The sequence below is a fragment of the Cnephaeus nilssonii genome (genome assembly GCF_951640355.1).
Source record: "Cnephaeus nilssonii genome assembly, chromosome: 8".
Taxonomy (NCBI): Eukaryota; Metazoa; Chordata; class Mammalia; order Chiroptera; family Vespertilionidae; genus Cnephaeus; species Cnephaeus nilssonii.
This window is the reverse complement of record NC_137079.1, coordinates 73,758,255-73,782,661: the sequence shown is the minus strand read 5'-3', so window position 1 is coordinate 73,782,661 and position 24,407 is coordinate 73,758,255. Positions and strand designations below refer to the sequence as shown.

Here is a 24,407-nt window from a genome sequence, read left to right as displayed (position 1 = left end):
GCCATCTCCCATTTATTTATATATAAAAAAAAGGTCTGTCATTTTGATGTATGTACATATGTGCTTTATGTTTTTTATTATTTATTTACCACAAGTAAAAGTCAGGAATTGTTATCTTTTAAATTTTTTTTACTGTTTCACTTCATTACTGCTGTGTATGTGCTCCATGTGAGTGACATAGTGGCTTATGTAGGTGGGTTCCGACTTACGGTGACAATCTGCGAAATGTCACTTACGGTGACATTGCGCCGTAGGAACGGATCTCTCACGTAACCTGAGGACTAACCTGAGGACCTACTGTATTCTAACTTTGGATCCAGAGAAATAAATGAATATGTGGCTTTTCTAGTTAAAATAGTTTGATTGATGCCTTATTGTGTAAGCTCCTGTAAGGCAAAGATCAAATCTTTCCATATTTTTTATAGTATTCCTTGCATTTAGCAGGATGCAAGATACACAGTAGACACTTACATCATTGAAGAATGAATATTAGTGACATCTTTTTTTAAAATAAATCTTTATTGTTCAGATTATTACAGATGTTCCTCTTTTTTCCCCCCATAGCTCCCCTCCACCTGATTCCCCACCCCACCCAATGCCCTTACCCCCCGCCACTGTCTTCATCCATAGGTGTAAGATTTTTGTCCAATCTCTTCCCGCACCCCTCAGACCCTCTTCCCCCTGAGAATTGTCAGTCCACTCCCTTTCTATGTCCCTGATTCTATTATATTCATCAGTTTATTCTGTTCATCAGATTTTTTATTCACTTGATTTTTAGATTCACTTGTTGATAGGTATGTATTTGTTGTCATTTTGTTGTTCATAATTTTTATCTTTACCTTTTTCTTCTTCTTCCTCTTCTTAAAGAATACCCTTCAGCATTTCATATAATCCTGGTTTGGTGGTGATGAACTCCTTTAGCTTTTTCTTGTCTGTGAAGCTCTTTATCTGACCTTCAATTCTAAATGATAGCTTTGCTGGGTAGAGTAATCTTGGTTGTAGGTTCTTGCTGTTCATCACTTTGAATATTCCTTGCCACTCCCTTCTGTCCTGCATAGTTTCTGTTGAGAAATCAACTGACAGTCATATGGGTACTCCCTTGTAGGTAACTAACTGTTTTTCTCTTGCTGCTTTCAAGATTCTCTCTGTCTTTTGCCCTTGGCATTTTAATTATAATGTGTCTTGGTGTGGTCCTCTTTGGATTCTTCTTGTTTGGGGTTCTGTGTGCTTCCTGGACTTGTAAGTCTATTTCTTTCACCAGGTAGGGAAAGTTTTCTGTCATTATTTCTTCTAATAGGTTTTCAATATTTTGCTCTCTCTCTTCTTCTGGCACCCCAATAATTCGGATGTTGGTACACTTAAAGTTGTCCCAGAGGCTCCTTACACTATCTTCATATTTTTGGATTCTTTTTTTTTTTTTTTTTTCTGGTTGGGTGCTTTTCGTTTCCTCATATTTCAGATTTTTGGTTTGATTCTTGGGGTCCTTTGGTCTAATGTTGAATTTCTGTATATTGTTTATTTCAGACAGTGTATGCTTTAATTTCTGACTGGTCCTTTTCCATTTTTTTTGGCATTCTCATTAAGATCCTTAAAGGTCTCACTAAGTTCCTCAGAGGTTTTTGGAAGATTCTTGAGTAACTTTATAAATGTGGTTTTGAACTCTATGTCTAGTAGTTTGCTTTCCTCCACTTCTTTCATTCGTGACATGTTTCTGTGTCTCCGCATTTTGCTGCTTCCCTGTGTTGATGGAGTGGTTTTCTGTGGTAGGTGACCTATAGGGCCCAGTGGTTCAGCCTCCCCTATCACCTGAGGTGCACCCCTTTGTGGGCTGAGTGCAAAGTCTTGTTGTAGTTAAGCCTCGATTGCTGTTGGTACACTGGGAGGAATGACCTCCAGGCCAATTGGCTCTGAGGACCCGCTGTGTGTATAATGGAAGAAGTGCTGTGCTGGAGACACCCTTATGGGGCAGGACTTGTTTCAGTGGGGCTTTGGTGCTTACTGAGTCTGCCTCTTGAATGTGTCACTTATGGATGTAAGGAGTTGAAATCTGGTGTCGTCTCACACTGACCACTAGGTACACTGGCTTCTGGATCTCCAATGGGGTGCAGGTCAGCTACTGTCTGAGGCCACCCAGCAGGAGCTACGGCATGATCTGCAGATTTCTCCTCTTTGCTTGGAGGTTTTGGAGCTATCTGTCCAGGGCTACAGTTTGTTAGGTTAAGCTGCAATAGGGCAGGCCATTTATATGCAAAAGCTGCTGCGCAGGGCTTGGGTGGGTTTGTAAATTGTGCGGGGCGGGGTCTCAGGGAATCACTAGGCTAGGGCGTGGCAAACAGCGATGGCTGCCAGTCAGCTGTCTCTGCGTCTCCGAGTTTCCGTGTCCCCGCGTCCCGCGCCCCAGCGCAGTAAACAATGATTCCTGCGCACACCTCTGCAAGAAAGCCACCCTCACTTTCCGACCCTATGGCAGACAGTCCAACTTCTACCGTAGGAGTTTGGGTCCCCAGAGTCTTGCCAGAAACTGGAGTTCAGAGTAATCGGGAGCTTGTGTCTCCCTTCTGGTTGAAAAAAAACAGCGCACCCAGCCGCCAGCCCGATTCGCGCGATTTGCCCGCCTCCCGTACTTCAGCTTTTCCGCGCTTATGCACGTCTCAATGCTCTTTTCTCTTTCCTTCTAGTTGTAGAACTTCTACTCAGCCAGCTTTCCCGTGGTTCTGGGTGATAGATGCTTTTGTCTTTTAGTTGTAGTTTTGGTGTGGTTGTGAGAGGCAGCACGTACAGGTGTATACCTTATGCTGCCATCTTGGTTTTCCCTATTAGTGACATCTTAATTAGTGTCAGTATCTTTTATTATATTATTTTAATATTCTCAAGGAACATGAAACTTGTTAAGCTTTTTATTTCTGAAATGAATGTTGTCAAGTTAAAAAACACTTTTTTTAATGAAAAAATGTAATCTTGGCCCTGGTTGGGTATCTCAGTTGGTTAGAGGAGTGTCTCCATATGCCAAGGTTGCAGGTTCCACCCCAGGCAGGGCACATATAAGAATCAGCCAGTGAATGCATAAGTAAGTGGAACAACAAATTTATGTTTCTCTCTCTTCCTCCCTCCCTCTCTCTCTAAAAAAAATAGCTAAATAAAAATGTAATCTCTACAGAAATAACCTGTCACACAAAGCTTCTCTATTTATTGATATTAACTTCTAACAGAATACAAACACGTTCTCATGAGTATATGTATTTAGTTAGATGTAAAATTTGAAATATAGTGGTAACATTTGATTTGCTTGGATCATTGCTTCTATAGGGAGATCTAAAGAACATAGCCCATTTTTCCTGTCATAAAACATCCAGAATGGTGATGAATTTTGCTTTGTGCTGTCATTTAGGGACCCAGGTTCCTTCCATCTTTCTGTCTTGTTGTCCCATAATCCCTGCTACTCCAAGTGTGGTCCTTAGACCAGCAGCATTAGCAGCCTGGTAGCTTGTTAGTAAAATAGAATCTCAATCTCCACCATAGGTCTACTAAATCAGCATCTGCATTTTAACAAGATTCTCCCAGAGATTCCTTTCCAAATTAAAGTTCGGGAAGCACTACTCTGGGGCATTGTCATTGTCTTCACAGTTATAGTAGAGGAGCTGCCACATCTGGGTTCAGCTAGTAGACAAGGGAAGGACAGCAGAGCCACACAATCCATTTCCTTATAGAAGAGGTGCTCACATCATGTCCTTGGTTTCTAAGAACTTAGTCTCACATCTACTTGAAAGGGATACTGAGAAGTGTGTTCTAGCTCAGTGATTCTCAGTGTCAGTTTTTAAAATTTCTAATTTTGTAAACTATAAAATCTTGCAGTAATGTCAGATTGCTCTAAACATTTTTAAATGCTTACCTCAGTTTCTGTGCTTATCCCATCATGGAGCATTAACAAAGAGTTTGAGAATTGGCAGTGATTCATGGACCACACTTGAAGTAGTTCTTTTCTACCTGGACACATTTTAAAATTTTCACTCAGTGATATTGTTTAAATTATGGTAAAGTTGCATGAATTGGTATGACTGAATAAGGTACTGTTCTTTGCCTTTAATACTTTTTTATATAATCTACTTTTAATATTCTACGTAAAAAATTATATTATTTTTTTGTGATAATCTATGTCTGTAAAAGACTTCCCAGCTTGCAAAGTCCTCTTTCCCTAATTATACATTATTCCATAATAATAAGTAGCATGTATGAATTTACTATATCCTATATAATAAAAGCCAAATATGCAAATCGAACGGCAGAACGACTGGTGGAATGACAGGTTGCTATGACGCGCATTGACCACCAGGGGGCAGATGCTCAATGCAGGAGCTGCCCCCAGCTCGCAGGCCCCAGGCCAGCCAAGGCAGGTGCCACAGGCACCCCCCGCAACACCCTTCAGGTTGCCCACAGAGGGAGGCGACCAGCGGTGGTGGTGGTGGTGGGGCCAGCCGCTGAGCAGGCAGGGCCAGCCAGCGAGTGGGCGGGGCCAGCTGGCGAGCAGGTGGCACCACCCCCCAATCGCCCCGCCAGTCCCCTCCCGCAGAGGGAGGCGACTGGCGGCAGCGGTGGGGGGGTGGGGCCGGTGAGCGGGCAGCGCCAGGCCAGCCAAATTTGTGGACAGGTGGGGTCCCTCAGAGTGGTCTGTGGAGATCGGGCCCCAGCTCGCACCCCCAGCCTCCCAGCCCTGCAGCCTTGCCTGACATTCCACCTTGGCCTGGCGGGTGCGAGTGGGGCCCTCTGATTGCCCCACAGATCGGCCCTGATTGCTGTTCAGGCCTAGGGACCCTACCTGTGCACAAATTTTGTGCACCAGGCCTCTAGTTTGCTTATAAAAGGGGTTTGCAAACCTTAGTTTAATCATGTTGGTGGTACCTAGTATGGCACATCGAAGAATGGTCATGCTTTTTATGAGATAATACCTTTTTAATGTATTTTAACATAATTTTAGTTATAAACTAATATGAACTAATATTAGATTACAATTTGTGTTATGAGACTTATCTGTGCATTATTGTATTGGCCAACATTGTTTGACATGGTTTGCAATATTCCTGTCTCAACATATTTTCATTGAAAATAAAATTGAATTGGATGATTGGTAGTCTTTTAAAATATTTTACCTTATCACAATAATTTTCATGTGTAAATTGAATTGGTAATGCTTTAAACAAAAGTATTTTTTAAAAAAATGTATGATTATAGATTTCTATATATCTAAGACATGTAGTTTCAAAGTGGAAAAATAGGCTAATGTTTGACTGAATTTTGTTGTATTCAACATGCTTGTTACTGTTTTGATCTGCCTGGTATTGCCCTACAGCACCAGTTTCTTTTTCTTTGCCTAAGTTCCCAGTATATATGAACTCATCTATAATAATAAAAGCATAATATGCAAATCGACCAAAAGGCCAAACAGCGGAACGACCATCCGGATGACCTTTTGGGTGAAGCTGGGGCTGCAAGGGCCAAGGCAGCCAGGGCTACGAGGGCCAAGCCCCTTGCACTAATTTCGTGCATCTGGCCTCTAGGAGGTCAATAAGAAGTCAGCATTTCCAGAGAACAAACTTGCAAGCTTGAATCAATTTGTGTTTGAGATGAATAAGTGATGTGATTTTGAAGTTACAATTTTATATTAGAACTAGAGGCCTGGTGCACAAATTTGTGCACAGGTGAGGTCCCTCAGGGTGGTCTGCGGAGATCGGGCCCCAGCCTCCCAGCCCTGCAGCCTTGCAGCCTTGCTTGGCATTCCACCTTGGCCTGGCGCCACCCCCTCACCTGCTCCACCATCCCGCCTGCAGGGTGATTGGTCGGGGCCGGGCCCCCTGCCCGGCTCCCTCAGCGCCTGGCAGCTGGGAGGCGGCCCTGCCCCCGTTGCTGCAGCTGGTTGCCATCTGCGGGGTGATTGATCAGGGCCAGGCCCCCTGCCGCCTCCGCTGGTTGCCGTCTGTGGGGCCATCGGTCGGGGCTGGGCCCCTCAACTGGCTCCCTCAGTGCCTGGGAGCTGGGCGGCAGCCCCGCCCCCCACCGCCACCACTGGTCATTGTCTGTGGGGCAGTCGGGCCCCCGCTCACACCCGCCTTGGCCTGGCGCTGCCTGCTCACCTGCTCCACCATCCTGCCGCGGTCCTGCTCTCATTGGGACCCATCAGGGCTGGCAGCGCCTCCACTGCTGCCCGCTGCCAGCGCTGCGTCGCTGACATCCACCATGTTCTGCGCTGCCCTCTGGTGGTCAGCGCACACGTCATAGTGAGCGGTCAAACTCCCGGTCTCCTGGTTGAACTCCCTGGTCAAATGACCACCCGAATGGACAATTTGCATATTAGGCTTTTATTATATAGGATTATTACTTAATTAGAATTACATCACAAAATTAGGTTATAATGAGGGATTACTGAGGAAATGAAAATAGTTATGAAACCCCACTATGTACCCTCGATCTTCAGTTATATTTATACCTGCTTCTTGAGAAGCAATATGGTTGGTAGTTAAGAGCATGGGCTCTGAAGTCCAACTCTCTTGAGCCAGGGTCACTTGAGCACATTAACTGCTTACTGCTTCAGTTTGCTCATTTGTTAAATGGTGCCAATTGTAACACCTAACCCATGTTATAATTATGAAGATTAATGAGCTAATACACACAAAGTGCTTAGAACACTGCTTGCCATCTGTTGAGCACCCAGTAAATATTTGCAGTTCTAACTATTGTATGTTAAGCCTGGATTCTCATAATTTATTGTTGCCAGTAAATATATTCATGCGATTTGCAAATCCGTGAATTTCTGGTATGTCACTTTTGAAAGAGTTGGTGTTATTTACTCTATTTTTGAACACCTTATATTGTCTCTAAAAGAGTTACTTTAATAAAGACAAAACCTTTATACCATATACATTTTGATATCTTGCCATTTGATAATCTTATTTCTCAAATGAAAGATAAAATGGTGCATATAAGACATTTATTTCATATAATATTAGTTATTTCAATTGTACAAGAGGAATAGAAAGACATTTGAGAGAGGAAACTGTCACTATTCAGTCTCTTATTATGAATGTGAATTTAGTAAGTCTCAGAAGCAGAAGGCAGGTAATTTCACATTCTTGTTGAAATGTTGCATCTTATCTAATAAAGAGGGAATATGCAAATTGACCATCATGCCATAACAAGATGGCTGCGCCCACAGCGGAGACAGGGATTCCATAACACAAGATGGCTGTGCCCTTTCTCTATAATAGAAGTGTCAAGAGATAAAAGAAAATTAGTAAAATGTATATGAAAATCTCCCTCCTGTCAGAGTTTGGGGCGCACCGTGGGACCCAGAGTCAAGTCTCTGCCCCCAGCGGAGGCCGAGTTCCCGTAATGAGCCTTAATGAGCAATCAGCAGGGACCTGAGGCTGCGTGGCGCTGGGCCGGGGCAGGGGACCTGAGGCTGCACCCCCCCCCCCCCCCCCCCCCCGCCTGGTGGGGCTTGATGGAGGACCTCAGGTTGCATCCCCCACACCAGGTCGGGGGACCTGAGACCGTGCCCCCCGCCATGCGGGGCTTGACGGGGCACCTCAGGCCGCGCCCCCTGCCCTGGCACCGGACTGGGGGACCTCAGGCCGTGCCCCTTGCCCGGCGGGGCTTGATGGGGGACCTCAAGGCACACTCATCGCCGGGCCAGGGGACCTGAGGTTGCACCCCCCGCCCAGCAGGGCTTGATGGGGGTGGGGCCGGCCGGGTCTGGATCTCGCCCAATGGAGGTGGGGCCAGCCGGATCTGGGTCTCGTGCGATTCTGAGGTGCGCGCGGGTGGGCAGGGACTTGACTCTGGGTCCCACCGTGCGCCCTAGACTCTGACAGGAGGGAGATTTTCATATACATTTTACTAATTTTCTTTTATCTCTTGACACTTCTATTATAGAGAAAGGGCAAATAGCAATATTAAAATATTTCCTCTAATTAGTTCCCTTTTAATGTGCATGAATTTCATGCACCAGGCCATTAGATGTTAATAAGTAATTGCCTTTTATTTTTGTAAATAAGGATTTCACTTAAAGAGTAATAGATAATCCTCCTCAAATATTAAATATTTGGAGCCAATTATGTAATAGGTAAATTTATGGGACAATATAAAAATTTTAAAAGATTTTTTAGCCCTGACTGGTTTGTCTCAGTGGATAGAGCATTGGCCTGCAGACTGAAGGGTCCCAGGTTCGATTCTAGTCAAGGGCATGTACCTTGGTTGCGGGCACATCCCCAGTGGGGGGTGTGCAGGAGGCAGCTGATCAATGTTTCTCTCTCATCGATGTTTCTAACTCTCTATCCCTCTCTCTTCCTCTCTATAAAAAATCAATAAAATATATTAAAAAAAAAGATTTTTAAATTGATTTTAGAGAGTGGGAGGGAGAGAAACATTGATGAGAGAGGGGTTCAAGCCTGCAACCTGCCCTGACCAGGAATCGAACCAGCAGCCTTTTGGGGCATGGGATGATGCCCAACCAACTGAGCCACATCAGCGAGGGTGGCACAATATAACTTCTTTTAAAATATATTTTTATTGATTTCAGAGAGGAAGGCAGAGGGATAGAGCGATAGAAACATCACTGATGAGAAAGAATCACTGATCTCTTGCATGCCCCCCACTGGGGATCTAGCCCACACCCCTGGCATGTGTTCCGACCTGGAATCGAACCACGACCTCCTGGCTCATAGGTCGACACTCAATCACTCAGCCACACCAGCTGGGCTGTTCCTTGTTTTTGTAAATAAAATTTTATGGGACTTTGGCCAGACCATGCTTTTGTACTCTGGGGCAGAGTTGAGTAGTTGTGACAGATCCTATGGAAGGAAAAACCCGCAATTGTTACTAACTGGCCCTTTACAGAAAAAGTTTGCTGATTTCTGCTCTAAGTAATTAGTGAAATATATTTATCACTTAGAAAAAAACAGATTGGAATAAGTACTACGTACTACTTTTCCAATATTTGTCAAAAATAACTTCCCCAAACCACCTTAATCCTTGTTCTTATTCTTATTCATAATGACTGGTATGAATGGAGCTGCCTCACAGATCAGTAAATCCTAACTATTTGATAGGAATGTGCCAGTACTTGCAATGGGGCTTCCTATCAAATATAGAGTTGTCAGGTGTTTTTGAAATGGTCTACTGATTTTAATAGAACTTTTCCATTATGTCTGAGAGCAGATAGAAATCCTTCATTGATTTCAATTGGGAATTTCTATCACACTTGGGCAACTTTTGCATTTTACAGAAAAACTAGACTACAGATAGTTTTTATCAAATCAGTACTGCTTAAGGGAAGGAAACAAAGTGGATGTGAGGTTGAAAAACCTGTTAAGTCATATCAATCCTGAGGAAAAGATAGAAGTTTGTTTTTAGATAACAAAATACATTTGATAGCCAATCATATTTTAATTAACCTAATTTATTGGTAACAAGCTGATTATTTTAGATTAGAAATTGAACTTATAGAAAAATATAACCATGCCTCAGTTAGACAAAGATTGGTGAAATTTAGGAGTGTTCAGAGGACTAGACTTTAAGGGTCTAATAAAATTCAGTTTTTCCATATGTATTGTCATGCTCATTCATATTTTTCCTTTTTGGATGTGTCCTCAAATTTGTATAATGACCAGTCTTACCATGTGGAGATTCATAATCACTGGGACCCAATGCATACTTCTCACTTGTGACCTTCTGATGATAGAAATTGCATTACTGTTTCATCAGAACTTTTACACTTTCTCTACCCACTTTTGTGTACTGGGACTATAACTACCATAGAGATAACAAATAAACATGCTATTTAACAAATGTAACCCAAAATAGGCAAATGCCACCATTGAGAAAAATCAGGCCCTGAATTTTATCTAAATTAAACAGACCAATGCAATCTTTATAGCTTATCCACACACTTAAATAATATATTAATTTTGAAGAATACATTCATTTTTCTGTGAAAGTTATGAATTATCCTACATATGAAATTGTGAGGTGTATGCAAATAAAACTGCTTTCTTTTTCCAAATGGCCATACTTTGTATGGATGACTTGATGGACCTGCCCTTCCACACCCCACCTCCCACCCCCCTACCCCAACCCAGGTTCAGAGATCCATTGAGAGATTTCAATTAGGGACATGAAATTATCACATTTGGTGAATTTACAAAAATGACTGGCTTTTATTTCAAAGATAGCTTAAGAGATCAATACTCATTCAGTCAAGGACAATTGAAAGAAAAACGTTCTTTAGAGACAAACTTAATCAATGAGCTGGATTTTTTCTTTAAGGGAAATTAAAGAAATGGGTAACTTTGGTTTAATCTTTGTGTCCTTGACTTGGCTCACCCTTAACCTCACTTAAAACTAAAATCAGCTAATACTTTTGAATCCATTACTGTTAGTGCTGGTGGTTTCTAGGGCTTGTGCTGGGGGAGAGAGCAGGCTGGGAGAGGTCAATGTGGGGAAAAGGAGACATATGTAATACTTTCAACAATAAAGAATTAAAAATAAAATTCGTAAGTTTGTTGGATACCTCAAAGGTTGTGCTTTGTAAGTTGATGAAGTAAATGGTTACTTAAAATTTAACAAGGTGTGATAACAAAAGATAGCAAAAATGACCTACTTTATTTCACCGACTCCCTTCAATAAATAAGGTCTCTCTAAGTGTAAGGATTTTTAAAGTAAGATGAGAAGTTCTCATAATATAGTTTTAAACCCAGGTTTCTGAAGAGTAGCAGGGACATTATTATTTTTAACTAATGAACTTTCAAGAACATATTGACAAAAAAGCAGTGATTACACCAGATGGAATACTCTCACTGTTCCCCTGATTGAGTTGATATGATCAAGTACAAATTTCAGTCTTATTTTAGTGCTGTTTCCAAGCCAGGATGTGAATGAAGCTATATTTAAAGTCTTCATTTAATAAATAGATATTTATTAAGCAAGACATTTTTCTCCAAGATCTGAGTTCCCTTTTTAAGAAAATATTTTGTGTGCCTTTCCTGGTATTTTTCTTTGGTTTGAAAATTGTAGTTTTAATGTTGAACACATGTATTACTGTGTTTATATGTAGAATTCTTTGCACTAGTCTTTATGTTACAGGGTATGGTAAAAGTGGATTTCTAGTTGTGAGTACATGAAGCAGAGTTTATTATTGTATTATTTATTAATGTATTATTTTCCATACAGAACTATAATCCTCCTCCTCCTCCTCCTCCTCCTCCACCTCCTCCACCTCCTCCACCTCCTCCTCCTCCTCTTCCTCCTTCTCTTCCCTCCTTTCCCCTCCTCCTCCTTCTTCACTCTTTAACATTTCATGTAATACTGGTTTGGTGGTGATGAACTTCTTTAGCTTTTTCTTGTCTGGGAAGCCATTTATATGTCCTTTGATTCTAAATGATAGCTTTGCTGGGTGGAGTAATCTTGGTTTTAAGTTCTTGCTTTTCATCACTTTGAATATTTCTTGCCAAAACCTTTTAGTCTGCAAAGTTTTTGTTGAGAAGTCAGCTGACAATCTTATGGGAGCTCCCTTGTAAGTAACTAACTGCTCTTCTCTTGCTGCTTTTAAGATTCTTTTTCTTTAAATGTTGACATTTTAATTATGATATGTCTTGGTGTGGGCCTCTTTGCATTTATTTGTTTGGAACTCTCTGCACTTCCTGGACTTGTATGTCTATTTCCTTCACCAGGTTAGGGAAGTTTTCCATCATTTTTTAAAAGTAGGCTTTCAAGTTCTTGCTCTCTCTCTTCTCCTTCCAGCACTCCCAGGATGTGAAAGTTGGTATGCTTGAAGTTGTCCCAGGGGCTTCTTATACTATCTTCATTTTTTTGGATTCTTTTTTTCTCTTCTTTACTGTTCTGATTGGGTATTTTTTCCTTCCTTATAATTCCAAATTGTCCCTTTGATTCTTGGCTTAATCTACTCTACTCTTGATTCCGTATAAATTAATCTTCATTTCAGTTAGTATATGTTTCATTTCTTTTTTAAAAATTTGATTTGAGAGAGGGGTGGGGAGAGAGAAACACTGATGTGAGAAAAAAAACATTGATTTGTTGCCTCCCATATGCACCATGACTGGGGACCAAACCCACAACCTGGGTATGTGCCTTGACTAGGAATCCAACCTGCCACCTTTTGGTATATGGGGTGATGCTCCAACCAACTGAGCCACACTGGCCAGGGCTATTCTTCATTTCTGACTGGTTCTTTTTTATGATTTCCATGTTCTTTTTAATGCTGTTGGAAGTTCTCTCTGAGTTCATCTACTCTTCCCATAAATTCATTGAGCACCTTTACAACCAGTGTTTTGAATTCTGCATCTGGTAGATTGCTTGTCTCCATTTTGTTTAGATCTTTTTCTAGAGTTTTGTTCTGTTCTTTCATTTGAGACATGTTTCTTTGTCTCCTCATTTTGGCAGCCTCCCTTTATTATGTATTAGAGCAGTTATATGTCCAGGGCTTTGTAGAGTGACCATTTTTAGAGTAAGTGTCCTGTAGGGTCCAGTGGCATAGCCTCCCCGTTCACCAGACCTGGGCCTCCCAGGTGTGCCTATCCCCTCCACTGTGTGGTCTGCGTACACCTTCCTGTTGTAGTTGAGCCTTGATTGCTTGTTGGCACATTGATGGGAGGGATTTACCCTGAGACTGATTAGCTGCAAGGACTGGCTGTGGTCACTGTGGAGGATCAGCTGTGCAGGGGCCCATAGCACAGAACAGGACTTACTTCAGTGAGGCTCTGGTGTTTGCTGAGCCCGCCCCTTGAGTGTGTTGCTGGTGGAGGTTGTTGGGTGGTGCTTATATGTGGTCTGAAGATGTCCATCGGTTGTACTGGCTCTGGGATCTTCCAGAAGGTTCAGGCCAAGTTCTGCTGCCGCCTGTGTTCTGCTTGGAGCCACCCTGCATGAGCTACAAAGCAATTTGCAGATGGCTGTTACTCTTTTGGGCTTTGAAGAGACCAGGAGAGGCCAAGCTGTGAACCAAGGCCAGCTGCTGCTAGTGCCAGGCCTGGGGCCACCTTAGCAAGAGGTATGGGGCATGCCAAAGCCATATGCTACTTGTTTGAGAGATTTTAGGAAAGTCTGAAGCATGAGCCAAGACAGACCATTTTTATGGAAAAGCCACTGGAAACAACTTGGCTGGTCCTGAAAGTTGGTGGGGCAGTGTTACAGAAGACCGGAAAAAACCAAGCCACGCTTAGAGAAAGGGAGTTACATTTTATTAAGTGCAGGGCCAGAGAAAAATGTGCCTTTCAAATTCTGGGGCCCCCCCCCCCCCGCATGGAGGAAACCTTTTCTATTTATACTTTTCCTAGCTCTTTTGTCTCCCAAATTTGGAATGAGACTTCCAGGCTTTCTGGGAAAGAAGGCCTACGTGCTGGGAAGGGGCCATCAGACCATATCTCAAGGCCTGGCCTGTTGTTAGCACTGACAACTCTGTCTGGGGCACAGTCCATGGCCTCTCTGGAATGGGAGTAGTCAAATTTTCTTTATTATTTAAGCAGGCAAGTGTTTACAGAAGCCAAAATAGCAGGGTTAAAATTTCAAACAGCAGTTTTTATATAAGATGGATGCTTCAGCAGGATCTCAGGGAAACACTAGGGCAGTGATGGCGAACCTATGACACGCGTGTCAGCACTGACACGCGTAGCCATTTCTGATGACACGCAGCCCCTGAGGCGGCTGCATGCCGAGGATGAAACATTTGCTGCTCCTGAGGATGAAACATTTGCGAAATAATGTTTTTTCCTCAAAGTGACACACTACCCGAGTTATGCTCAGTTTTTTGGCGAAGTTTGACACACCAAGCTCAAAAGGTTGCCCATCACTGCACTAGGGTCTGGTGAACAGTGTTAGCCACATTGATGGAGACTCAGATATGGCTCCCTCCTGCCAACTCTGTGGGAAAAGGACTCAGAAAAGGAACAATGGCCTCTGCCAGCACTTCTCTCCAGCTCTTGCCTGATACTAAACAATTCAGTTCTCCACTGTATGTCTCTGGTGCCATTCCAACTGCTGTTCCAGTGCTGGAGCTCAGACGGAGTGTGTCCAAGTAAGTCTTTGCTTGGGCCCTTTAAGAAGAACTCCTGGGACTCCAGCAGCCCTCTGTCTCACTCAGCCACAATCCCCACTGGATTTCACTGCCAGTATTATAGAGACTTCTCTTCCTGGCACTAGAACCCTGGGCTGGAGGGCCTTGCTCCTCAGGGGAAACTCTGCAACAGAGATCTCCCTCTTGATTTTTATCCACCACACATGAGTATGGGACCAATGTGTTCCTCATCTCTACTCCTCCTACCAGACTCATGGATTCTTCTTTATATCCTTAGTTCGAGGACTTCTGTTCAGTTAGACTTCAGGCAATTCTGAATGATGGTTGTTCTGTATTTTAGATGTGGTTGTGGGAGGATAGTGAGTACCACGTTTACCTATGCTGCCATCTTGACCCAAAGTCTCTTGCTTATTATTTTAAAATATAGCCATCTCCTGTCATTGGAAGTCTTCTCTAATGGGAATTATCCTCTGTCTGAGCTCCTGTAACATTCTAACTCTAGCTCATTGTTCTATAATTATTTATATGTCTCCCTCCTTAACTCACCAAAGCTTCACTGGTAATGAACATGTTTGAGGATAATGACCATGTTTTTTTCATCTTGAATTCCCAAGATAGCACAATGTGTGTCACAGAGCTCAAGAATGTTTACTGAATAAAGTGGTTGGCCGTTTCTTTTTAAATTGTGGCAAAATTGACATACATTAAAATGTGCAGCTCTTAAGTTTTAGAACACTTGGTTTTGGTAGTTGTATACAATTATGTAACCACCATCTCAACGAGATGCAAGATGTTTTTATCACCTAAGAAAGTTTTCTCAGGCTCTGTCCCTTCCACTGGCCCATTCCCTCAGGTCATCTTTTTCTAACATCTGTAATTTTTCCTATAATTGGACATTGTAAAAATTGAATCACTTTTTGTCTGACTTCTTAGAAGTTTAACATGGTTTTGAAATTCATCTATATTCTTGCCTCTATCAATAGTTCATTTTTTAAAAATATATTTTTTATTGATTTTAGAAAAAGGGAGAAGGATAGAGAGATAGAAATATCACCAATTGGCTGCCTCCTGCATGCCCTTACTGGGGATTGTGCCTAAAACTGGGCATGTTCCCTGACTTAGAATCGAAATATGATCTCCTGGTTCATGGGCCGATGCTCAACCACTTACCAACACCGGCTGGGCAGTAATTCTTTTTTTTCCTTCTTTTTGTTAAAATATGTTTTTATTGATTTCAGAGAGAAAGGGAGAGGGAGAGAGAGAGATAGAAACATCATTGATGAGAGAGAATCATTGATCGGCTATCTCCTGCATGCCCCTACTGGAGATTGAGCCCACAACCCAGGCATGTGCCCTTTACCGGAATTGAACCCAGGACCTTTCAATCCACAGGCCAGTCAGTGTTCTATCCACTGAGCCAAACTAGCTAAAGCAGTAATTAATGTTTTAAAATTTTATTTAAGTTCTTTATTGTTTAAAGTATTACATAAGTCTCCCTTTTCCCCCTTTGACTTCTACCCAGCTGCTCCCATCCCCAGCACATGCCCTCAGCACCCTAATGTCTGTGTCCATTGGTTATGCTCATATGCATGCATACAAGTCCTTTGGTTGATCTCTTATCCCCCTCATTCCTTCCCTCTTAGGTTGGACAGTCTGTTTGATGCTTCTATGACTGGATCTATTTTTGTTCATCAGTTTATGTTCATTATATTCCACAAATGAGTGAGATCATGTGATATTTATCTTTTTCTGACTGGCTTATTTTGCTTAGCATAATGCTCTCCAGTTCCATCCATGCTGTTGCAAATGGTAAGAGTTCCTTCTTTTTTACAGCAGTATAGTATTCCATTGTATAGATGTACCACTGTTTTTAAATCCACTCATCTGCTGATGGGCACCTAGGCTGTTTCCAAATCTTAGCTATTGTAAATTGTGCTGCTATGAACATAGGATTGCATATGTCCTTTCTGATTGGTGTTTTTGTTTTCTTGGGATATATTCCTAGAAGTGGGATTACTGGGTCAAATCGGAGTTCCATTTTTAATTTTTTGAGGAAACTCAATGCTGTTTTCCACAATGGCTGCACCAGTCTGCATTCCCACCAGCAGTGCATGAGGATTCCCTTTTCTCCACATCCTCGCCAGCACTTGTTTGTTGATGATAGCCATTCTGACAGGTGTGAGATAGTACCTCATTATTGTTTTGATTTGCATCTCTTGGATGATTAGTGACTTTGAGCATGTTTTCATGTCCTCTTTGTATGTCCTCTTTGGAAAAGTGTCTATTTAGGTCCTTTGCCCATTTTATGATTGGATTGTTTATCTTCCTTTTGTTAAGTTGTATGAGTTCCCTGTAAGTTTTGGAGATTAAACCCTTATGGCAAATAACATTGGTAAATATGTTCTCCCATGCAGTGGGCTTTCTTGTTTTGTTGATAGTTTCTTTTGCTGTGCAGAAGCTTTTTATTTTGATGTAGTCCCATTTGTTTATTTTCTCCTTAGTTTCCATTGTCCTAGGAGCAGTATCGGTGAAGATACTGCTATAACTGTGTCTGATATTTTGCTGCCTATGGATTCTTTTAAGACTTTTCTGGTTTCCTGTCTTACATTTAAGTCCTTTATCCATTTTGAGTTTTTTTTGTGTGTGTGTATGGTGTACGTTGGTAGTCTAGTTTCATTTTTTTTGCATTTATCTGTCCAGTTTTCCCAATACCATTCATTGAAGAGACTGTCTTGATTCCATTGTATGCTCTTGCCTCCTTTGTCAAATATTAATTGAGCATAATGGCTTGGGTTCATTTCTGGGTTCTCTGTTCTGTTCCATTGGTCTGTATGTCTGTTCTTATGCCAGTACCAGGCAGTTTTGAGAACAGTGGCTTTGTAGTTTAGCTTGATATCTGGTATTGTGATCCCTCCTACTTTGTTCTTCTTTCTCAGGATTGCTGCAGCTATTCAGGCTCTCTTTTTATTCCAGATCAGTCTTTAGAGAGTTCTAGGTCTGTGAAATATGCCATTGGTATTTTAATGGGGATTGCATTGAATCTATACATTGCTTTGGGTAGTATGGACATTTTAGTGATCTTGATTCTACCACTCCATAAACACGGTATATTCTTCCATTTGTTTATGTCTTCCTCTATCTCTTTCTTCAACGTCCTGTAGTTTTCTGAGTACAGGTCCTCTACCTCCTTAGATCAGTTTATTCCTAGGTATCTTAATTTTTTTGTTGTAATGGTAAATGGGATTTTTTTTTTTTTTTTAGTTTCTCTTTCTGTGAGTTCATTATCTATAATAATAAAAGCGTAGTATGCTAATTAGACCGTACATCCTTCCGGACGACATTCAGGACGAAGCCAGGGCTGTGAGGGAAGCCCAGGTCCCGGGTGCCTGCTGGCAACCGGAGGGAAGCTCGGGTCTGGGTCCCAGGTTGCCTGCTGGCGGCCAGAGGGAAGTCTGGGTCCTCGGTGCTGGGGGGAAGCCCTCGTCCCAGGTGCCAGAGGGAAGCCGGTGCCGGCAGCCGGGGGAAGGAAGGCCTACTCTTGCCTGAATTTTGTGCATCGGGCCTCTAATTGGTGTATAAAACAGCCATAGATTTCTGGGTGGTAATTTTGTGTCCTGCTACATATCAGAATTCATTTATTAAGTCTAGTAGTTTTTTTTATTGAGTCTTTAGGGTTTTCTGTGTACAATATCATGTCATCTATGAATAAGGACAGTTTTACATCTTCTTTCCCAATTTGGATGCCTTCTATTTCGTATTCTTTTTTGATCACTATGGCTAGCACTTCCAGTCTATGTCGAACTTTTATTCCACTTACATGAACTTAATACAAGTGTTCTTAACAATTATGCTTAGATTGTTCATGAAAATTTCAAAAGACATTAAACAAAGTTAGCCATCATCTCAAGTTATTTCCCTGTTAACTATTTTTACAGCACATGCATGTTAGGCAAGTATAAAAAAAAAATCACAAAAGCAAAAAAACACATCAAAAAGCCTAAAAATAGTTAAATACATCGTTTTTTTTGTTTTACTGCTATGCTTGATATACATGAAATAATGGATACCAAGCAATTCATTTTACTGCATCTTTACTTGAACATTTGTTCTTAGGTTGCCTAAAACATTTAAATACAAATAAAATGAGTGTAACAAAAATAATGAAAGCAAACAGCAGGTAACTTTACAAATAACGGAATGTGAACCATTTCTGCCCGCATCCAGAGTTAATTGGGTCAAAACTAAAGGAACACTCTGCAGCTGTAGTTGAAGGTATACACACTGAGACTGAGTATTCCACAGATACACATGTGGTTCAACATGGACTACCTATGGGATATTTACTTCTAACATAGCACTCTAAGTGCTCCAAAACTTTAAGTACCCACAACAACTACACCTGTGACTGGATCCAATTATCCCTTTTATTCCCCACCTGGACAAACCAATATGTAGGCAGTTTTCTTTGCTTAGACATGGAAGCAGTTTTAACACTGGCCCCTGTGAAGCCACAATGTACCAAAAGTACTATGCCAAACACTTATAACTCATATATAAATTACACATCCCATATTAGCCACCTCAAGATGAAAACATAACTCCCTAAATGTTAACTGGCTCTACTTCCCCCTAATATTAAACATAAAAGCCACATGGCAAATATAGAAATTCAAATAGAAGTAACATAAACCTGTCATAAATCGTAAACAAAAAACTATTTGTGGGACAGCATGGATGACAAATGGTCTGTGTAAATTTTAGAATGAGGCAGACAAAAGTTTGAAAGCCGGTTAATTTTCTCCTCTTTCTCCTGCTTCAGCTTCATCTCTTTGGGTATCCGATGTCCACAATGTCAAGTTGTCTCTCAGTAATTGCATTATTAGTGTGCTGTCTTTGTATGACTTCACTTAATGTATCAAGTCCAGCAATGACTTCATCAAAAGCTGTCTTTGCAAGAGAGTGGGCTTTCTCTGGGGAGTTCAGAATCTCATAATAGAACACAGAGAAGTTAAGGGCCAGACTCAATCTGATAGGATGTGTTGGTTGCATTTCCTTTTTGCTGATTTCAAAAGTTTTTTGGTATGCTTGTTGTGACTGGTCCACAATCCCTTTCTTGTCATCCCCAGCAGCAACCTCAGCCAAGTAACAGTAGTAGTCGCCTTTCATTTTCAAATAGAAGACTTTGCTCTCCGCTTGTGAAGCATTGAGGATCAAGAACTTTTCTAAGGGAGACAGTACATCATTGCAGATATCTCTTAGCTCGGTCTCAATTTTTTCTCTGTATTCTCAAGCCATCTGCTGTTTTTTCTCAGCACCTTCTGTCCTTTGCTCAATACTTGAGATGACCCTCCAAGATGACCTACGGGCTCCTACAACATTTTTATAAGCAACTGAGAGAAGATTCCTCTCCTCATTGGATAATTCAGCTCCTTGCTCAGTTACAGACTTCATGCAGGCTGCCATGTCATCATATCGCTCAGCCTCCTTGTCCAGTTTGGCCTTCTGCACCAGCTCATTTTTATCCATGACTGGATGTTCTGTGGCTGGAGTGGGTGGTGGTGGATGGACGGATGGGGACTCAGCAGTCTCTGGGCGGCAGCGGCGAAGCTGAAACTCTGTCCCTAGATCTCGCTGTTCACAGGCTACAGCCGTTCCGCAGACACGGGGTTTCCTCCAATCACCAACCCCAGCAGCAGGGGCACTGCTGCAACCTTTTGCAGCAAGGATTCAGAATCTGGAGAAGGGGCCACTTGCAAATGGATATACTAGTTAAGAAATGTAAATTTGAAAGGCATTGGGGGAACCAGGCAGAGGCCCTTCTCTAGTGGAACGGCTCTCCGAATCTTCGGACCCATAGCTTTTTATTAACTAGAATATACATTTGCCCTTTAGCAAAGCAAACAGACATCAATGGTAAGGTTTGGTAAACAATAAAGGATTATCAGGTTAGGGGATTGCCTTCAGCCATTTAGCCAGCAGCAGGTAATATTATGCTGATTCTCAGCCCTTGCTGAATATCAAAGGCCATCAGCCTTCTGACGGACTTCTTGCATTTATATGTTAACTACTTGCAGGGCACCACACGCATGATGTCGTCAAATGCTGCTATGGCAACCGTTGATTGGTGCCCACAGTTCTGGGGGCCCAGTGCAACCACCGCTCCCCATGCTAGAGGGTGAGCAGAGGAGCATGCGTCCTCGCCCACTTCCAGCCCTCCTTCCACCCTGCTCAGCCTCCAACTTCCCCAGCCCCAAGTGCGCAGGGGCAGGAAGCTCCTTCCTCCCCCTGCCCCACCACTTCCCCCTAATTTGTCTTTTCCTCGAGCCCCAGCAGCCTCCGCCAGCTCACTTAGTCTCAACCAGTGAGAAGGAAATTTCTCCCCACCTCCGTCCACCCCAGCTTCCTAGGCCGGCCTGTGCCTGTGCCAGTCACTCCATTTAGAAGGGGCTCTGGTTCAGCAACACCCAGGACCTTTCACCCCTCCCATCCTCTCCCTGCGGCCTGGCCCACCTTGCCCTCGGTGCTTCGCGGTGGTAACTGACCCCCAGGCCGTCCAGGGGTTGGGTAACGAGTGGCTCCGCACCTGGGCATTATGATCAGGACTTGCGGGGGGGGGGGGGGGTGGGTGCCAGGGCGCGGTCCTGCCCAGTGAGGGGCAATGTGGCACGCTCCCCCCGGCCCACTGCTTTCCATGCCCCTCTCTGCTCTGGGTGGGCCGACCTGGGCACGTGGCCCCTCTCTTCACCATTTTCATTCTTTACGCCTGTGTTCCTTCTTCCCTTTTTTGTTTCTTCTTTTTCAGCAGTCCCTTTAGCATTTCTTGCATTGCTGGCTTGGTGGTAATAAACTCCCTTAGCCCTTTTTTGTCTGTGATGCTCCTGATTTCCCTTTCAATTTTGAATGATAGCCTTGCTGGGTATAGTATTCTTGGATTTAGTCCCTTGCTTTGTATCACTTTGTATATTTCATTCCATTCCCTTCTGTCCTGATGTATTTCTGTTGAGAAATCAGTTGATAGTCTACTGGGAGATCCCTTGTAGGTAACTTTCTATCTCTGGCAGCCTTTAAGATTCTTTGTTGTTCATGTTTGCCAATTTAATTATGATGTATATTGCTGTCAGTTTTTTTTGGGTTCATCTTGTTTTTTGGACTCGGTGTGCTTCTTGGATTTGTGTGGTGTTTTTTTCCCCAACACCAGGGAAATTTTCTGTCATTATTTCTTCAAACAGTTCTTCTATTCCTTGCTCTTCTTCCTCTCCTTCTGTACCCCTATTATGCATATGTTGTTTTGTTTCCTGTTGTCCCAAAGCTCCCTTAGGCTCTCCTCCTGCTTTTTAAGTTTTCTTTCCAGTTTCTGCTGTGCATGGGTGGCTTTTTCTACTTTGTATTCTAACTTGCTGATGCAGTGCTCAGCTTCTAGTCTACTGTTGAAACTTTCCATTGTGTTCTTTATTGTGGCTATATCATTCTTCATTTCCTCTTGGTTCCTCTTCATTTCCTCTTGATTCTTACACATGTTGAATTTGTCTTCCATCCTTTTCAGCATCCTTATAACCATTGCTCTGAATTCTTTCTCTGACAAACTGCTTGCCTTCGTTTTGTTTATTTTCTTTTCTGGTGATTCCGCCTTTTCCTTTGAATGGGGGTTGTTTCTTTGTCTCCCCATTTTTGCTGTTAATTTGTGATTGTTACTTTGTATGAGATCAAACTGCTATGCCACCCAGATCTTTTGTTTGTCTTATGTAGATTTTTTGTGGGACCCAGTGGTGCAGTCTCTCTGGTCTTCTCAGCTAGGTAATCTAGGGATGCCCCCTTCTTGGGATATTTGCATTCTCTTGGTGTAATTGGGTCTTGAGTTTATTTTCCCATTCATGGATGGAGTCTCCTCTCAGGGTGTGGCTCGCTCTCATGTTGACTGAACAGCACAAAATACAACTCGACAAGACACGACACAAAGAGAACCAAACATGAATGTACTCATGACCCCGATAACCCCAGTATATGTGACCAGCAGAGAAAAGAGAATTAGAGGAGAGAAAAGAGAGCAAAAATTATATCTAGAAAATTAAAAAAGGTAAGAGAGAAAAGAAAAAGGAAGAAAAAAATATATGGGGAGAAAACACCACAGAACAAACAGTTAAACCAAAAAATGCAAACAACAAGCACCCAGAAAAAAGGGCGGGGGCAGAATCTGTAGAGGCAGAGCTTACATACAGATAGTAAGTTTAAGGAATTTAATGAATAGGGTGAGGGCCTTGGTTCATTATAGAGGAGGTAGCAAGAGAATGAGTGGATAAGAAGAAAAGATGGGGGGAAAATTAGATAGTAAATAAATAAATAAAATAAGATACCATAAAATAACAATAAAAAAATAAAACTAGAATGAAGAAAAAATAATGAGAAAAATTAAAAAAACAAAATAAAGAAAACTATTTCTAAAATAAAAGATAAAAATAAGTAAATAAAGTAAAATAAAAAAGTGAAGTGTTCTACATTTCAGCTGAACTTTAATGCCCCATGGGAGCTGATTTAAGATCCCACTCTTCTGTCTGCCACTTCTCAGTTTCCTCTTAGGTAGTCAGCACCGTGTTGAAGTTTTAAGTGATCCACCACTCCTCTGTTTGTGTCTTCTCCACAGCCTTGACTGCAAGCAGGCGGGACCAATCTGCCCACTTCGCCTGTCTGCCTGCTGTCAATCTTAATCTCTCGAGTGGCTGTTTCTGACAGGAATATAGGTAGGGAGGATGCTGGCTCATTTTCTGGGACTGAACAGCCTCTATTCAACCCAGTCCCTGAGGGCTCATTGGGGCTATTCAGATTTTTTGTGTCCTTTGTACCACTCAGGGTGTAGTCTGGGTTTGGCTGTATTAGCTTCCTTGAGGCTGCTCTTAAGGAGAAAAATGCTTGCTTAGGTCCGGAGGGTCAGGAATGTCCCAGTGCCAGACTCTTGGTCACCTCTCCCCTACCCTCTCTCCTCCACAACCTCTCCCCAGACTCTACAAGTCCTCACCTGTTAGCCATGGGTGAGTGTTTGTATTTGAAAGATCCTGTGAATGGGTTTAGCGAATAAAAGCAAAGACCAAACAGAGGCAAAACAACTGCACCACTGCTAGTTTCTCTCCCCCTGGCACTACATGGCTCAGGCAGCGCTTTAGACTGCCCCCTCTGGGATCAGCCTCTCATGGCTGTGGACTTAGATCTATAATCCCCTGCTGCCAGCAGCCCTGTGGACTTCTTTCTACAGTCGGATGTTATGCCTGTCCCCAAGGTACTCGGACTTGGTGCCTTGCAGCTTCCTTTTGACCCTCTCGGCTCGGTGGTCTTGTGACTCTCGCCCTTCCTGGCTGCAAATTGTCTCACCAGCTGTGTCTACTTCACCAATTCCAGGTGGATGTTATTCGATTTAGTTGCTCCTTCTATCTGCTCTAGGATAAGGCTTAGGACATGTCTGCCTACTCAGCTGCCATTTTTTCTCCCCTTAGTAATTAATTTTTTTATTACATGTTTGAGTATGCCATAATATGTTTAGTCATTTTCTTTTGATAGACATTTTTTTTTTGCTTTTTTTTTTTTCTACTTTTGGGTTTCTAGCATTAAGATCCTTATTCTTATACAAGTGTTTTTGTGGATATGTATTTTCACTTATTTTGGATAAATATCTAGGAGTAGCATTGATGCATCATATGGCAAATTTATGTTTCACTTTATAAGAAACTAGAGGCCTGGTGCACGAAATTTATGCATGGGTAAGGTCCCTGGGCCTGGCCAGCCATCAGGGCCAATCGGGGCCTTCCGGCTGCCGGCCGGGGCCTTTCTGTCTTGGCTGCCAGCTGCAGCCATCCTTCCCCAGCTGCCGGCTTCCGGACCTTCATTCCTCACCACTCCCTGGTGGTCAGTGCACATCATAGTGAGCGATCGAACTCCCGAGGGGACACTTTGCATATTAGTCCCTTATATATATATAGATATCCAAACCTTTATTTTCAAAGTCGCTGTGACATTTCATATTCCAACCACCACTTTCTCACCAGTATTCAGTGTTTTTAGTCTTTCATATTTTAGCCCAACAGTCGCCAACCTTTCGGACCTCACGGACCACCGGTTGGCGACTGCTGTTTTAGCCATTCCTGATGGTGTAAAATGGTATCTCATTGTGGTTTTAATATGAATTTTCTTGATGAGTAAAGATGTTGAGCACACTTTCCTGTTCTTATTGGCCATTTATATATATTCTCTTATGAAGTATCTTGCCTATTTGAGTCTTTTCCCATTTTTTAAAGTATTGGATGGTTGGACTTTTAAATGTTGATTTGTAGGAGTTGTTTGTACA

The 24,407-nt window shown here is 42.4% G+C and overlaps 1 protein-coding gene and 1 pseudogene across 8 annotated transcripts in view; one reads left to right on the top strand and one right to left on the bottom strand.

Moving 5' to 3' along the window:
- The window catches only part of TDRD3 (tudor domain containing 3), a 200,080-nt gene that overhangs the window by 11,289 nt on the left and 164,384 nt on the right, over positions 1 to 24,407 (top strand). The gene's annotated exons all lie outside the window — the stretch shown is intronic.
- Positions 8,374 to 23,611, bottom strand: LOC307104313 (14-3-3 protein zeta/delta-like; annotated as a pseudogene). The gene has a single exon. The product of its transcript is annotated as a 14-3-3 protein zeta/delta-like (transcript).